Consider the following 15,826-nt stretch of genomic DNA (forward strand, 5'->3'; position numbering starts at 1 on the left):
GGAGGTGCCCATTGAGGAAGCTGCCTGCCCCATGCTGAACTCTCCTGACACAGTGTGGCTGGGGCACACAATAAAGAAACAGCACTGCAGGCCCTCCCAAATGGAGCATTTCCCATTCTCCTCACCAGCTCACCCTGGAGTCTCTGCCCCTCAGGCGCAGTGCTCACATCCTCTGCTGAACCCCTGGCACCAGGAGGAAAGAAAAAAAGAGAAAGTGCTCTGCTGGTACTCAGGCAGGAGTGATGTAGGAGCCGGCTGGCTGGCTTACAGGCAGACAGGTGTGCCAACATGGGCAAGTGTCTAACTGTGTTCTTCCAGCCACACCACTGATGTCAGTCAGACATAAGGAGGAGGCCCGAGAAGCACCTGCAGAAAAATATAAATCAATAAAGCGTATGCCTGCACTTGCAGCCAGAACAACGTAAGCACACAAGCTATGTTTATTTGTTTTCTCACCAGTAAATGTTAATAACCCCATCTGTAATTAGAACAGCGAGACTGTGCTCGGGTAGAGATACATTCGTTTATGGAAATGTGACAGTCTCACAACAGGCTGAGGGCACAGAGACAGGCAGCCAGATACCAGCAGGTCCGGGGTTAAGATATTAGAGATTTCCAGATTTAAAAAAAGCCCCCAAAACCCACAACCCAAAATTTGCTAAATCTCTAGGACACGATGTTCAGGGAGGTGAGGTGCGTTTTGGTTCCTCGCCCCAGAGGGTGCTGGGGGCATGGCCTGTACTTTGCAGACCTGCTTCTGTGGTGTCCCCTTGGCCTTCCAAGCACCATAGGTGATCCATGCCTTGACGTGAGGGACCTGAGCCTGGAGGACATGCTACCCTGAGCCCCTGCCTGCCAGGGCAGGTCAGACCTGCCTGCACTGGGCACTTGAGGACCCTCATGCAGCAGCTGGCAACCAAGGTTGAGGGAGCCTTTTCACCCCCCAACAGCCACCTAGGTTACCTGCACCTTGATGGCAAAGCCTAGCAGAGCTCTGTGCAAACTGCTTGCAGCCATCAACAGACCACAGGAAGAAATGTCCAACTCTTGGTAAGCGAGCAGGGAAAAGCCTAGGGAGACGTGGGCAGAAGGGGGCTTGCAAATTAGCTGAAAGCCTTTCCCAGAGTACAGCAGCAAAGAAAAGGGATAAATAGCACTCTTGCTGCAGACAGAGCAGAGGGAAAACTGCCCTGCACCATGCTTCAGACCTGGCATGGGGCTTCAGGCAGCCGAGGGCCAGAGAAGTGCTGATGTGCCAGGTGCAGCAAGGAGGAACACGATCTACAAAGGGAAAAAGAATCAAGAAGCAAATGTGCTACTGGTGCATTTCAAACAAGCCTGGGCAAAGCACCGACAAGCATACAATAGGGATCAGTCCTGTATCACCAGGAAGGAGGAGGGCCTGCCAAAGCCCTGCATCTCTCTGCCTCCTCTCCATCTCCTCTGGTCAACATACAAAGCTCCCTGCATGCTTCATCATCTGAATGAGCTAGCCAAGCAGACACCAGGCCTTCAAAGGTTTGATCTGGCAGGCTTGGCTTCTTCAAAGCCAAAACTAAGTGCACCCTTACCCTGGGTCCAAAGTCCTTCCAGCTGGCTTTGCATCAGGCCTCAAATATCTACCAGCAAAGGGCACCTTTTTTTGTGCATATCAGCTCCCAGCCCCAGTGTTGGCAGGTACTGTCACGGCCGGCCCCCAGCCCCACGCTGCTTCGAGCACCACTTTGCAGCAGCTTGTGTACTGTTGGCTGTATACATCCCACTGCCTGGGAGCCCCGGTCCTGCTCCCAGCACAGCTGCAAGCACAGCCGACCACACAAATGACTCATCTGCGCTGGGACAGTGCCTGGCAGGGATGGAAGTAGACAGTAAGAGTGGGGAGCCTTTGGATCCATGAGAAACCTGGGTTTGATTTTCTCCTAAAGGCGACCGAGACCTACAGAGATCACTTCATCAGCAAAATGGGAAGGAAGCATGGCTTCCCCACGCAAAAGGAAGAGGGGACCTCCTCCCAACATTCTGTCCTGAACCTGCTAGAGGGTGATCCTGAAGGGACATAGACATTTTGGAGACCCCTGCTTAATTCCTGGGGCTCAGTACTGGGCTGCTCCTTTGTTTCAAAGGCCTAAACCAGGATTGTTTGAAGAACTCCCTTCCCTAGGAAAAACCACTCCACAAGCTGAGGAATCTCAACATCAGAGGAATCTTCAAGTTTCAGGTGAAACCAAGCCATTTTATTTCCACAACTTCATCTTGACAGTCCTCCCTTGACCAGGCCACACAACACTTCTTTCTTGGAGGTTATTTTCTCATCCATGATTTTCAGTAAGGAAAAGAGCTTTTGGGCACTAACTTCCATGAAGGTCAGGGAACCTGTCCTTTTCAGAACTCTGCCCCTTTCAAGATCACCCAGGATAGCCAACCACAAAACCTTGCCTTTGAACATCAGCAAAACCCTTCATGCTGCCTTTGCCCACTGGAAACTGTCTGCCTTGCCAAGTGATACAGATTTAGCTCCAGACAGCGAGGTCTTTTTTATGCCTCTTTTTAACAGGAAACTCCCTCCAGTCTGCTGGTAGTGCTTTCAAGTCGTATGGTGCCCCGAATATAATGTACCATGCAAAGAGGGGTTGTACCACGGCTTGAAACCCTGGTATGCTGTGGTTCATTCTCCTCATCTCAGCTGGCCAATCTGCCCTCAGCCTAAAGGCTCTTTGGTCTCTCTGGCTCTGCGTTTTGCTCCGATGTTGCACCTTGCTGCCCTCCTGCCTCAGTTTTCGCATCCCTTTTGACTGGCTGCTCCTGGGCAAGGGGTGTTTGTCCCCATCTGGCCATTGGGAAAGAGCTAATGGTGTCCCCTTCCTCTCCAGGGAGGTTTGGTGTAACAGTGGCACCCACGCAACACCATGCTGCAGCTCTGCTGCCAAGAAGGCAGCCCAACTGCCTCCATCCAGCTACAAGGAAGCAATATGGCCATGGCACCCAGCAGTTCTACACCACTAAGAAGAGGTGCCCAGCCTCATCTTGTTTACCTCCTGACAAACACTATGGAGTCTCGATGCCACATGGACACCCCCAGGGTCCCATCCATCTGTCCCACCCTAGTCCACAGCAAGGGCCTGTCTCCTCCTCTGCCATTAAGAGTAAGCCCAAACCTATCCAACAGTTCTCCACACCAATCAGCTCTCAGTCTTCACGGCAGAGTCACAGCCAACCTGAATTGCATTAAATTTTGAGTGTTAGATTTCATGAGTCACCAAATCAAACACTTTAGTTCCAAACATATCTACCTGTCACTTTCCCTTCAAGCTCCTGGGCTGTATATCTATCAGAAAGAAATCAAGTTTGTCTGCCAGCTTGTACTTTATAAAGAAATACTGCTTACTGTTTGGCTTCCCTCATTTCCTGTAGGCATACGCTGGTAGTGATATAGCAAATGCAACATAAATAAGTTGAGTGGTGAGACTGATGAGGTGCTGGACATCACGCTGTATATTCTGCAGAGCGGTGGCCACATGGCAACCAAACCCTGGTTGGGAGTAAATCCCGGAAAACAGGGCTTCCTCACCTATCACCCAACACCCCAGCAGTAGCAACTTTACCAATTCCCAACAGACACTTACTAAAACCAAGGATGGAAACTCCATCTCTCACACCAGTGGTTTTCAACTTCTGGTTTATGGATCCCCATAGCACATGGGCTGTTCCTCAGGTGTTACCTTCTTGGTTGTCTACTACATGTCTGTTACCAGCGTTTACACTGCTTGCACATGGTTTGCACTTTCCTTGCAAAATATTTGTGGGCCTGCCCCAGGTTGGCTATCTTATACTTCATTTTTTAGGTGAGAGTGACTATTCATACAGAATCTTTACTGCACAAGTATCACTTCAGCTTTCGAGCATTGTTATGGAGAGCTGTTCAGGTGCATGATATCTGGCTCGGCTGAAACATGGACCAGTCTCCCTATTATTAAATAATAAACCCTTATTTAGTCTGAATTTTTCTATGTTCTCTTCCTTAAGTAACCAAATGCCATCTTGTCCATTTTGCACAGGTGCACGTTTTTAGCAGGAGCTTTGCACCTCTCCCAGCTCTCATCCCTTTTCCCTTTGTTTATCAGTAAGCTCACCTCATCTTAGAGCTTCTTTTTTATCTCTGATCTTAATCCTCTTGTGCATAGGGGACTATTAACATACTTGCCTTCCCTCATGCCCCCTATTTGTCCCCTACCAGTTGTCACAGACTGGGTATTCTCATCTGCACCCAGCTTTTCCTCTTAAGTGTATGTGTGTGTCTAATAAAACCAGGTTTTTGAGCTAGTCTCTCAAGGTCACATTGACTGTTTCCTCCTCCTCACTTCTGCATGACAGGAGTCTTTACCTCCTTGCAGCACAGCACTCAAAGATGCAGAAATTTTGTCCAATGGGCATGATTACAATTGCTTACCTACAGAGTGCAATCAGTACTTCCCACCAAGGAAATCCTTGGTGATGCAAGTCACCAAGCAGTGGCAAGGAGCATCTCTCAGTTGTCCAAGCCACCTCTCAGGGCTCCACAGCTGGCTCCTCACCAGGGGCTGGTAGGATACCCTACTGTGTCAGCCGTGGGAGCATCCCTACTCCTTACTCTGCAGCATGCAAGCTGCTCACTCAGAGGTTATTGGGGGTAAGCTTCTCTCTTGCCCGGTCCTCCTGCCCTAAGCACTGACAACACCACACACAGCATGCACAGGGTCAGGGCATTGTCCCTCTCGGATGGTACTTCAGAAAAGCTTCATGCCCCTGCTTTTAGCAAGTGCTCCATAGGGACCCAGGAAAATTGAAACCTTGCATCAATTCAGGAATGGTGGCAAAGTGGGTGCATGGGCTGCTTAGAGCAGCATCCCTGGAGATGACACTTAGCAGCACACAGAATAACCCTCCTTCACATCAGAAGGTGAGGCAGCTTGGCACTAGCAGGGAAGGGCCCACCAGCCTGGCTCTCTCATCCAGCAGGAAACGGGATGTAAAACCAGGAAGCCTAGAGAGAAACCCATTCCCCTGTGGGCACTGGGGGGCAAGCAACCAGGATGCTGCATGACCTCTAGCAGCAGCAGCCTCTCCATGTTGCTCCAACAACAACAGGAACACGTACTCCAAACCCTGCACTTGCACCCTTCCTATAACAAATAAATGCCAATTATTTTCAAAGGCCCTTAAGCAGATTGCAGCTACAAGTGTTTGTGTTTCACAGACTGGGGATGTTCTCACCTTTTTCTCACCTTCCTTACAGCACTCCTAGGGTAGCATGTGCCTTGCAGGGTTGGTCTACAAAGGACCCACAGCACAGCCAAGCAACAAAGGTCAATGTAATCACAGCCCTGCAGCAGGCAGAATTGAGCTCCCTTTACAACTCCATGCTGAGAAGAGTTTCAGCAGCCACAGCAGGAGGAGGAAGGAAGTCAATTGTTCCTCAACAACAGCAGACATCAGCAAAAGGCTCTCGCAGCAAGAGGTCTGGATGCAGCCAGCAAGCCTGGACAGTTACAGGAGAACATCTAGGAACCAGCATTCTGCATCTGCTGAGGAAATCATGACAGGAGTCAGAGCTCCAGCAACAGCAGCACAACCCAGCCCAACTCATAGCACCCAGTACGACCAAGAGCAGCAGGGCAACCTTGGCCACAAGGGTGTCCAGACTAGGACACTGTGATGCTGGAAAAACCTTGAGGCTTTACGGCACACTGTTCACCTTACGCACTCTGACCCAGCAGCTACTGAACTCCAACAAGGGAGATTGAGGCTGCAAGAGACCAATTTTGAGCTCCTGTTGGGTACTGAATAAATTACAAAGGTCACAGCAGAGCAAGATGGACATTAAACACAGCCTTGAGACTGTCCTTGCCCTCAAAGTCCTCATCTAGGCTATAGAGAGAGAACCACTGGACCTCACTTGGCATATCAGTGCTCAAAGATGTCCCAATTCCTCTTCTGTAGGATGTTTGCTCTGATGCTGCCAGAGGGATCTAATCTAGATGCAGCTCCCCAATAACCTTTACCTGCTGGGAAGAATGAGGGGTGAACAGCTCTTTTTGAGTTTTCAGGGCAGCTCTGCCTGCCTTCAATGGCCGGGCTGGGGTCTGCAGGACGGAGTCACTCACATGCACCAGGCTGGGGACACTGGGCTCTCAGCCAACCACCAGCACTTGATTGATGCTGACAGGACTCTTCCTTTCAATAGTCTCTCTCTACCCTGTGGGGCTTGGCAAGAGGAGCTAGGCCTGGCTTGGAAACACAGGGAGCAAAGCACTGGTTGGGTGCTGGGCACAGAGTTGACAGCATCCAGCTGAGACCAGGAACACTCAAGTGGTACTTTAAGGCAAGCAGCCTGGCTCCCAGACCCGCAGATAAAGGTGTGTGAGAAAGTGGCTGCTTGGACTTGGAGGAGGGCATTGAATTTTCAGTAAGATGCAGCAGTGCAAGCCTTTTGCCATCCAGACTCTATCTCAATGCTAGGACAAACAAAGAAACAGTACTTTAACTGGGCAAAGCCACTCTGAGTCACTGTTTATCCATGGAGCACAGCTCCCCAAGAGCAAATATCAAGCCTATGAGAGTCCACTAAACACTTGCAGTTGATAACCTGGGCTCCTCTTGCCCACAGCCCCCACTGAAGCCAGGGTGCTCACACCTACTAAGACCACTGAAATCCTGACCTGACATGGAGGAGATGGCTTGGAGGTCACCCCAGAAACAATGCAGAGCACATCAAATACTGTGCACCAAGGGCTATTGGAGATGAAGTCAGGAAGGGCCCTCCTGCCCAGATGGACCAGCATCACACAGAAAAACTAAGACCAGATACCTGGCAGCCCCCTCAGGCATGCCTGCCAGGCAGCCACAGCATCTCCTGGGCTCTGCTCCTCGAGGCTGTGACATTGAAATGAAAACAGCAGCAGGTGCTTTCCATGGGCTTGAGTCTGGAGAACACCCAGGACCAGCTAAGCATCATGGCCTGGCTGCTGTAAGGCAGCCTGCGCACCTGGAGTCTGCTTTCCATGGAAAGCACCACCCTAAACAGAGGGCAAATCAGTGGGGCACTGCCTGATTGGAGCTGCAGCAGCAGCCCTGGGAGGGACCATACTCCGAACAACTGTGCTGCTCCCATCCCATCATCTCTGCTGCCAGGCTAAGGCTCTCAGCCTTAATCCTTATGTGTCACTGGGAGCCAAGACCCATCACTTATTCTGGCCATGTTTCCTGAGACCACCTCTCCCTCCCAAAGTACTCCCTCGTACTCTGTGCTTTCACAGATGACTTCTAATGCCAAAAGAAAACAGCATGACGGCACTGATGGCTGGGGTCCAGGTGCCCCAAGCCTGGGTGAATCTCATCTCTGACCTTGTGCCTCTATCCTTGCATGAAGCCTTGAAGTTCGAAGGTCACCCTGTACCCATGACCCTAACCCTCCCCTGGACACAGGTACCAGCACACAGTACAACATTGGCAGGATGCATCAAAGCATGCCATAGGTTTCCACCAGGAAATCACACTCCTGGCTGTTCCCCTTCTATGGAAAGGGCATATAGCTGTATGGACCAATGTGAAGTGCAGCATCACAGAGGTGAGGAGGAGGGGCAGTACACCCAAATAAAAAGGAGCCAGTGGACCCCAAAGACAGTCAGGGTTCCTTCAGACAACAAAACTATTCTTTGCTGGTTTACATGCTGGAGAGGGTGAACATGATGTTCCATACCTCATTTCTGGATCAGGACAACATACCACATGTATTGCATTAAAAGACAAATCACTCATTAAAGCAGTGGCTGTGGCCTCTAATACAATGTGACAGAACAGCAAGCAGTTCCTCCAGAATTTTCTTTATAGGTGTGAAATTTGCCTGGTCTTCCCAAACACATCACAGGAGCATAAAAACAATTAGTAGATTATGGCATTCTGAGATTAATTACTAATTAATAACACAGATGAGGTTACCACTTAGTATTTCTCCCAACACAAATTTAGCTTTGACAGCTGTATGGGCTAATGCTTGTTAAGATACTTCTCCACGGATCTTCATGCAAAAGAAATCACCCCTGCTCAAGAAAGCTGCTAAGTATATACTTATCTTGAAACTCTCTCACTGAAGTCATAACTTAAGTACATGGCTAAAGTGTTCACCTAAAAAGGGACAGACTTGAGCACTGTGTTCTGCATCAAGCACCAGATGTTTTCCAAGACCATTCTCTGAACCCCAGCTATGTGCAACCCAGCCCCAGTTGAGTGTTTCAGGATAGAGGCAGCAAAGATCAAGTAGCTTAACCAGAATTGTTCTTTCATGATGAGAAATAGGTTCCTGCAGTACACTTCACAGTGACATGGTTAAATAAATAATCCTAGACCAGAAAGCTTTCTTCTCTTCACAGGGAAATAGTTCTGGCAGACTTGAAAGGTATGCCCTTCCTCCTGATTCTGTTTCCAAATTTCATTACTTCTGCTACTTGGCTGCTCCTCCAAAAATACTGCTCCCCTTCTCAGCAAGGGGATTGAAGATCCCTTGCTGTCAGGAGATTTCTCACCTGCCTCCACTCTCCTTAAGCTAAGCTCTGTGCACCTGGCATTTTTCCAAGTGCACCTTTCCAAGCCTCTGACTGTTTCCACAGCTGATATCTCTCTGTGTGGTCAGCATCTTTCTAGTCATATTGTGCCTCAATATCCCAAGCACGGATATGGCCACAGCCAGAGGGAGAATAGTACTGCAGTCTCCTTGCTCTGCAGCACAACTCCTTTGCATTCATAGCCTGAGACACCAAAGAGTTCTCTGTCAGTCACATCATGACCAAATATCTAAACCCCTATACCCTGTCATCCTAGCTTGTTCTCTCACTTCCCATTTCCTTCCAACACAGCTGCCTCCCATGGTGCCCAAACTGTCCACAGGGGCAGGGGAAGCAACCTTTTTAAAGTTTTTAAATCAACACAATGGTTTGACAAGTGTCAACTGTTATATGGTGAACTTCAGTTTTCACATTTATATCAACAAATATTCAAACATCCTAGTTGTCCCATTTTTACACAGTGGTAAACCTTGTTGCCAGACTTGCTACCAATCATCAGCATTAGCACTGGGGTTGCCTGGCTCTTGGCAAACACTACCACACAAACAACACGGCCTCTGCATCTCCATCGCTCTTACGGGGTATTTTGAAAAGGTTTCCTGCACTAAAGCACTTGAATACCTCAGAGTTTCCCCAAGCAGCTGTATGATCTAGGGTCTCCTGCACTCCCACCAGGGCAGGCGATCTACAGATGCCAAAGGCAGAGGTGAACTCTATTAATGCATGATGGAAGAGAGGCTTCCTAACATTTGCTTTTCAGATCATGGTGTGGAAAGACACGTGCTACACGCTGGAGAAGGCAGAAGCCTCTTACAGGGCATTTTGCTTTTTATCAATGGAGAAAGTACAGCCACACTGCCTCATCTCACATACCAGTCAGGCTGCTCCTGGGATGACTTCCTGACTCTTCCAACGCATTGCAATGACCTCAGAAGAGCCAGCCGGATACTTCACAGGAAAGCATTAGGCAGCATTAGATTTACATGGCTTAAAACACAACCTGAACAATGCAGAGTAAGGCCAGACAACGCTGCTTATTTGAGCAGCAGACCAAGTAAAGCCTCCACTTGTCAAACTGAGGAGCTTTCAGATTTAGTTTGCACTTTGCAAGCCACTGCTGCCCTCCTGAGAGCTCCCAAACAAGCCCAGCTGCTCCTTCCCCCAGTCACCCACCCATTTGATAGGGGTGAAGGCCGCAAAGTCAGCGGTCCCCTGCTTAAACATCACCCTAGCAGGAAGTATATCCCAGGCATGCCAACTCACAGGTCCTTCTCGAATCACAGCTGACTGCGGTGCGAACATCCCCTCTCCACCCTACACTGCTGGGGCTGGGAACGCACCTCCCAGGCCAGTCCGCAGAGGGGAAGGTGCCTGGCTGCCCCACTTAGCTCCTCCAGGGCCTGAAATGGCAAAGTACAGGGATGCAGGAGGGCAGCACCTCCTCCAGCCTCTCCTCCTGGGTAGCCAGCCCCACAGCTGCAGCCCTGCCAGCCTGTTTATGCCCAAGGCTTGCCACAGCAATCCTGCCACAGCCCCGTAAGTGAGCGGGGAGGCTGGAATTTCAGCCCTGGCACCCTGCCCTCTGCTTACGCCACCCAACTGGCATTTTGGTCAAAGCCTCCAAGGAATCCCGGCATACGGAAATCAGGCCTCCACTGAGGCTGCAGTGCCAGCCCCCAGGCATGGCTGCCGGGGGACTGACTGCTGGGTCTGGTAGCAGGGGGACATGTCCTGTTAGGGTCAATGCTGGGACCTCTGAGATCAACCCTGCCCCACATGCACCTGAGGGCTGATTCATTTACTACAGCTCATCAGAGATCCACAGCCCCAGCAGCACTCTAGGGTTAACGCTTGCTCTCCAAGTGGCACATGCATAGGGACATGCATGTGTGTGACCAGGCAGCAATCGGGGAGATCCCTCGCTCAATGTCTTCTACCCAACGCCCCAGCAGGCACTGCAGAGAAACCCAGCACAGTCATCCACTCATCTTCAGAGTCTTGCCCAGATGCTGGCTACATACCTTCTCCCGAGTTAGGGATAATTTTAATAGGAGGAAGCGGATAGCTACCCTGACCCAAGTTTTAGCCCTCTACTGCCAGCTGCAGTAGTTTTGTCCCTACATGAAAAACCTGTAGCCTCTCAAAGATAACTGTAGCTCAACACAGCCACGTGCATCTCACTACTTCCTGCTGAATCCTAGCTGCTTTCAAGCCTCCTCTCCAATGCCCCCATCCACATGTCGGTAGGGGTGGGAGGCTGTGGATGGCTTCCCACGGCCAGGGAGACAGAGCTGGCACTCAGGAAGGTTCCCCCCAGCCATGCCCACAGCAGCCCCTTGATGAGGGGTCACCAGTGCCTCTGCATGCCTGCCAGTGGAGCTGACAGCTTCCAGGCCCAGGTCCCACTATGCCTGTGCTCACCAGCAGAGAAAACTCCTTCCAATATAGTATCAGTTGCCTATTTATAACATGCTGTTTACCAACACTAAGCACTCACTCCTTGGAAGCAGAGGACAAGATGAGTCAAGGGAGCATGAGCAAGGGACCTTTCCTCTGTCATGGGAAGATGAGGGCACCGTGGGAGGGTTCCTTGGGGCTGGGTGCTGCAGCATGGCTGATCACCTGCAGCTCACTCACCGATGCAAGTGGACTTGACGGCACACTCAGCATTTTTTTTTTTTTACATCAGATCCTTGAGCTCTGGGAAGATCTTCTTGTGAGATCAGAACCAGCACACAGGAGAGTGCCAGCATCCCCTTGCAACCTGCTCCGGGCTCAGGAAGCACTGAGTGCCAGCAGGTGTTGAAGAATAGATTTAACATAAGGTCTCCAGAAACCTCTTGGCAGCTCCTGGGACCCTCTTCCAGCAGCTCAATGAAGGGCTGCTGGTTGCCACAATACTTTGACAGGGTTTCGTCAAGCACTGCCCATCCCAGATGGCAGTCCTCTGGCAGGTGGCTGGGAAGGTAGCCCCCACTGCTCACCCTCGCCCAGCCTCCGTTCTGGGTGGTCACTCTGTCATTCCATTTGCTCAGCAGCCCTGGGAAGAGTTAGATTTGGAGGGCTATATAAAGCAAGGACATCTGACAGTTGAGGCACTAATAATGCCAGCCTTCAGCAGTGGGCAGAGATGAGCACAACCAAGTTTGCTATGGGTCTCAAACTGGGGTAAAGGGAAGAGAGGGATTACAACCGCAGGCCCCCATGGCAATGTCTCACATTCAGGATACTGTTCAGGAATATGCTTCTGAGCAACAGAAGGCAAGAAATGAGTACCTCCTAGGGCTCCTTAAATTTTGCAGACTTTATCTGGTGTCCAACCTATATGCCCTCCTGGGTGGCTGGAAACAGACCCTGTGTGATGTTATTGAACTGCACACCCATATGGTGGCAGATCAGAGTCTTGAAGCCCATCCAGGCAAAACAACCGGTGCCAGCCCCTAGCTCCTCCCAGAGCCACCGCATTTTCCATTCCTTCCTCCCAGCTGCATCCAGCTATGTCCCGATGCCAGTCTCATTTTTAGAGCCTCACATTTTCCTCTCTGTCTTCAAGAAAGTTATTGCTCTCCTGCCCTCAGAGAGCCTCTTCCACCCCACCAAACTGGTAACAGACCTCCTGGCTCCATTCCCATCTGTCATTTCCCAGATCCATCTCCTACACCATTGCACTTACCAGCCCCAAACGGGCTGGCAAGAATGCACTTTTACATTAAGAGGCTGGATCGATTTCTGGGTTTTTGACCTTTCCTAACAGGCACAGGAAGGGTTGGTGTTGGGGCTTTACTGGAAAGCCTCAGCTGGGGGCTAGTGTGTGTTCAGCCAAGGCTTGGAGTCCAGAGGGGTGCCTGAAGGACATTGCCTTAGCTGCAGGAACACGGGACATCGTCACACATAGGGCCCAGGAACTGCTGGTCAACTGTACAACGAGTTTTGGCTATAAGCCAGCCACACAGCTGGCCCTCATGTACCATCCCTTCAGCATGACTTCTCCCCACCAACAAGCCATAGGCTCAGTGGGGGTGCAGGCTTCTGCACTCCATGTGCTGCTAGAGCTGGAAGCACCAGCAGCACTGCCCGTGTGCAGGATGATCCTTTGCTCTCTCCATCCTCCTGGCTCACCCCCATACACGCTGCTGGGCCCCCACTCTCTGCCAGCTTCCCACACATCTATGTGGCAGCTCCTGGCCATCCCAACCGGTGCCCCAACCCACCTGCTCCTCCCAGCACCGATTCACCCACCCCCAGCTCTGACTCACTCCCTGCCACTCACAACCACGCATCCAGCTTGCCTCCCGCATCCCTGCCACCTCGAGTCACAGGGCAAGGTGTCAGCACTCTGTTTTAGAGAGCAGCAGTGAAGCAGCATGGACCCATGATGGAGGACAGCCTGGCTCTGCTCTGCATCCCACCCTGACCGGCTGCATGACCGCAGGCATGCTGCTGATACACCCCATGCCTCTGCTTCTGTCTGTCAGAGTCACATACAACCCCACCCAGGGAGATCATGTCGTTAATTCACGGGTGAGACACTACACTTTCCAGATTAGACATACCAGCAATGCATAAGTATTTCTTGCTGCTTGCACCCCCACCTAGAGTCAGCTGAAACCCCTGTTGAGTTACTAGGAGCGTAGGGTACATCCTAGAGCTATGGTCCTCTGGTCCCATTGGTAAGGTCTGGGGAAGTGGCAGGGGGCTGTCCCTGCTCTGCTGCCCCTTACTCCGCTGGGGCTTTTAGATTTATCCCTCTCCTGGGTGAGCAACACCTGTCCTGTCCCTCCTCAGAGTGTCACCAGCCACAGGATTAAAACCGAAGATGTTTTTGGATGGTTTCCCAGCTGCTTGCCAGGGTAACTGCAAGAGCACAAACTTCACACCACCTCTGCCAGCTCAGGTCAGCTCCGAGCAGCCAGCAGGGTGCCCAGGCAGGCAGCAGCACATCTTACAAGGTTTTGCCACTGTTAGTTTAATCTTCCTCCAAAGCTCAGTGCTTAGGCTTTTCAGGACCAGGTACACTCCCTGCCCTCGAGGGAGGGGGCAGTGGCACCGAGCAGCAAGTTTGTCTCAAGGAGTGAGAAAGGAGTAGAACACTCCCATTCCACCCATGACCTGAGTCACGGGACCCCCCGCCAGCCCTGGCACAGTCTCTCCTGCCTGCCGGCAGCATCCACCTTCGGGTCCCTGTAAGGAGCAGTGGTGCTGCAGGGTGCTCTGCTCACTGCCCCCAGCTGCTGTTCGTCATCCATGGGCTCTTCATTCTGTGCCTCACGCGGCTCCTACACATCACCTCCTGCTACCTGCTGCTTGTCTCCACTGTCACCTTTTCTCCTTTAGTTCTTCCCTACCTGGGGAGGACTTCAGGTTTACATTAGGACCAGGCCAATCCCCAGCCCTGCGAGGAGATCCCAACAGGGACAGCATGTATGGCTGACCACTTTCTGTGTTCTGTTCTTCTCCCCTAGCATCCACAGTCACCAGATTAAGAGCATAGAAACCACATCTCAGCTATTCCCTTTGGTGTTTTTTTTGGTACCGCAGTGCTGGAAAAGGAGCAGGAGGTTCCTCCCCTGGCATGGCAGGCAGCAGCATATGCCAGCAGGGCCTCCTCCTGGACCTTCTAGCCTGCAGGGTTATCAAGGGATCGGGCAGAAGTTCCTGTCCCACCATCTCCAACGCACATGCATTAAGAAGTAGGGGCAGATAAAAAAAACCACAAACCACACAAACAAAAAACCCAACCCCAAACCACCCCCATCCAGACACGTTCAAGTCTCAAACCCGCATTGATCCTGAAATCTGCTTCAGCATGAGGCTTCTGCAGGCAAAACGGGGCACGAAAATGTACACACCTTTAAGCGGGGAGGCAAAGTAGGAATAACAAGGCAGCCGAACCCCGGTGCTGTGGTAGGAGGAGAGGGTGCTGCCCCAGAGCTCTGCCGGGAGCCTCCAGAGCCAGCTCTGGAAGGAGGGGTTGGTAGGAAGGGCGGGCTTCGCAATCAGTAATGCATTGCAAGTCAAGGGATGCTTTGAAACACCGGAGTGGGCTGGGAAGCAATTAGAGGTTGATCAGAATGATTGACAGGCTGGAAACAGCCAGGGGGAAGGGAGGGGAGCAGATGGAAGAGCAGGCAGGCATCCTTGCTATGGGCTAGGCAGGCTCACCACCCTGCAGTAGCTTTTCAGGACTAGACTGGGAGTTTCCAGTCCACGCACCCATTCAGCCACAATGCATAGCTCTACCTGCACCACTGCTTGGATGGGCTGGAGCCTACCTTCACTAAATGGGTTAAAAAAATCCCTTTTCTTGCTCCAAGAAATGCAAACAACCCGAGACAGAGGATACGTGCTGCAGTCCAAATAGCAAACCGAAGCTGTCCAAAACCTGCTTTGTTCTCTATCTACTAGTCACGTGCTTCCAGCACTGCTTTCCTACCCAGACATCAGTCACTCCCATGTATTTTGAAAACAGGCTCATTAAAACCGCACACCTCCTCTACTTTGATTGCCCCATCTCTTCCCTAGATTTCCGAGCTCCAACTAGAGGTCCTATTCGGTCTTTCACACCCAGCCAACCCCAGAGACATCTGCGAGCACAGCTGTGTCAGACACAGAGGCAAAGACCCAAGCGATCAACATGTCTCCACAGGCAAAAGTCTGCTGATGGAGGTGGAGTTATACTGGCAAAACTGCTTCTTGGTGTTTTGGGATGGTGGAATAAAACCAGACTGAGAAGCAGGGGCATTTTTGCCAAAATAATGTATCAGCAGAGCAATCAAAACAGGCAATCCTACACATCAAGCAGGCCAGAAGCTGCAGGTGTTTTGAAGTAGGCACCTGAAACACCCTACAGACACAGCCCAGACCATGCTCAAATACTGCCACTGTACCATGTGTTTATGCCTTTGATTTGTAAAGGCACATTCCTGACTCCATACCCACCAGAGGAGAGCTGAGCTATGGCTGCTACTCCACAAGACTCTTCTGGAGCAACTTGGGCTGTTCCACACTGTAACGCTTGACTCCTCAGAGGAGGACACAAACACTTACTGGGGTTATTCCCTACAAACCAAAGCTCTGCTCCCACCAAATTGAATAAAGCTTCAGAGATAACAAAATAAAGGAGTGAAACACTGTGGGGTTTTCCCCCCTTCTCCCTTAAAGCACATCAAAGCATTTGCTTTCCCCTGACTTGCAACCATAGTTAGGAGCTATCTACTAGCTTTGAAATT

The 15,826-nt window shown here is 51.1% G+C and overlaps 1 protein-coding gene across 3 annotated transcripts in view; it reads right to left on the reverse strand.

Moving 5' to 3' along the window:
- The window catches only part of TMEM63B (transmembrane protein 63B), a 48,362-nt gene that overhangs the window by 24,117 nt on the left and 8,419 nt on the right, over positions 1 to 15,826 (reverse strand). The window contains exon 1 of one of the 3 annotated variants that reach the window (XM_075042983.1): positions 126 to 144. The exons of the other annotated variants lie outside the window; for them this stretch is intronic. The gene's annotated coding sequence lies outside the window, so the exon portion shown is untranslated. Of the gene's footprint in view, positions 1 to 125; positions 145 to 15,826 lie in introns of those variants that run through there. 3 annotated transcript variants of the gene reach the window in all.

The sequence above is a fragment of the Buteo buteo genome, chromosome 12 (assembly GCF_964188355.1).
Source record: "Buteo buteo chromosome 12, bButBut1.hap1.1, whole genome shotgun sequence".
NCBI lineage: Eukaryota > Metazoa > Chordata > Aves > Accipitriformes > Accipitridae > Buteo > Buteo buteo.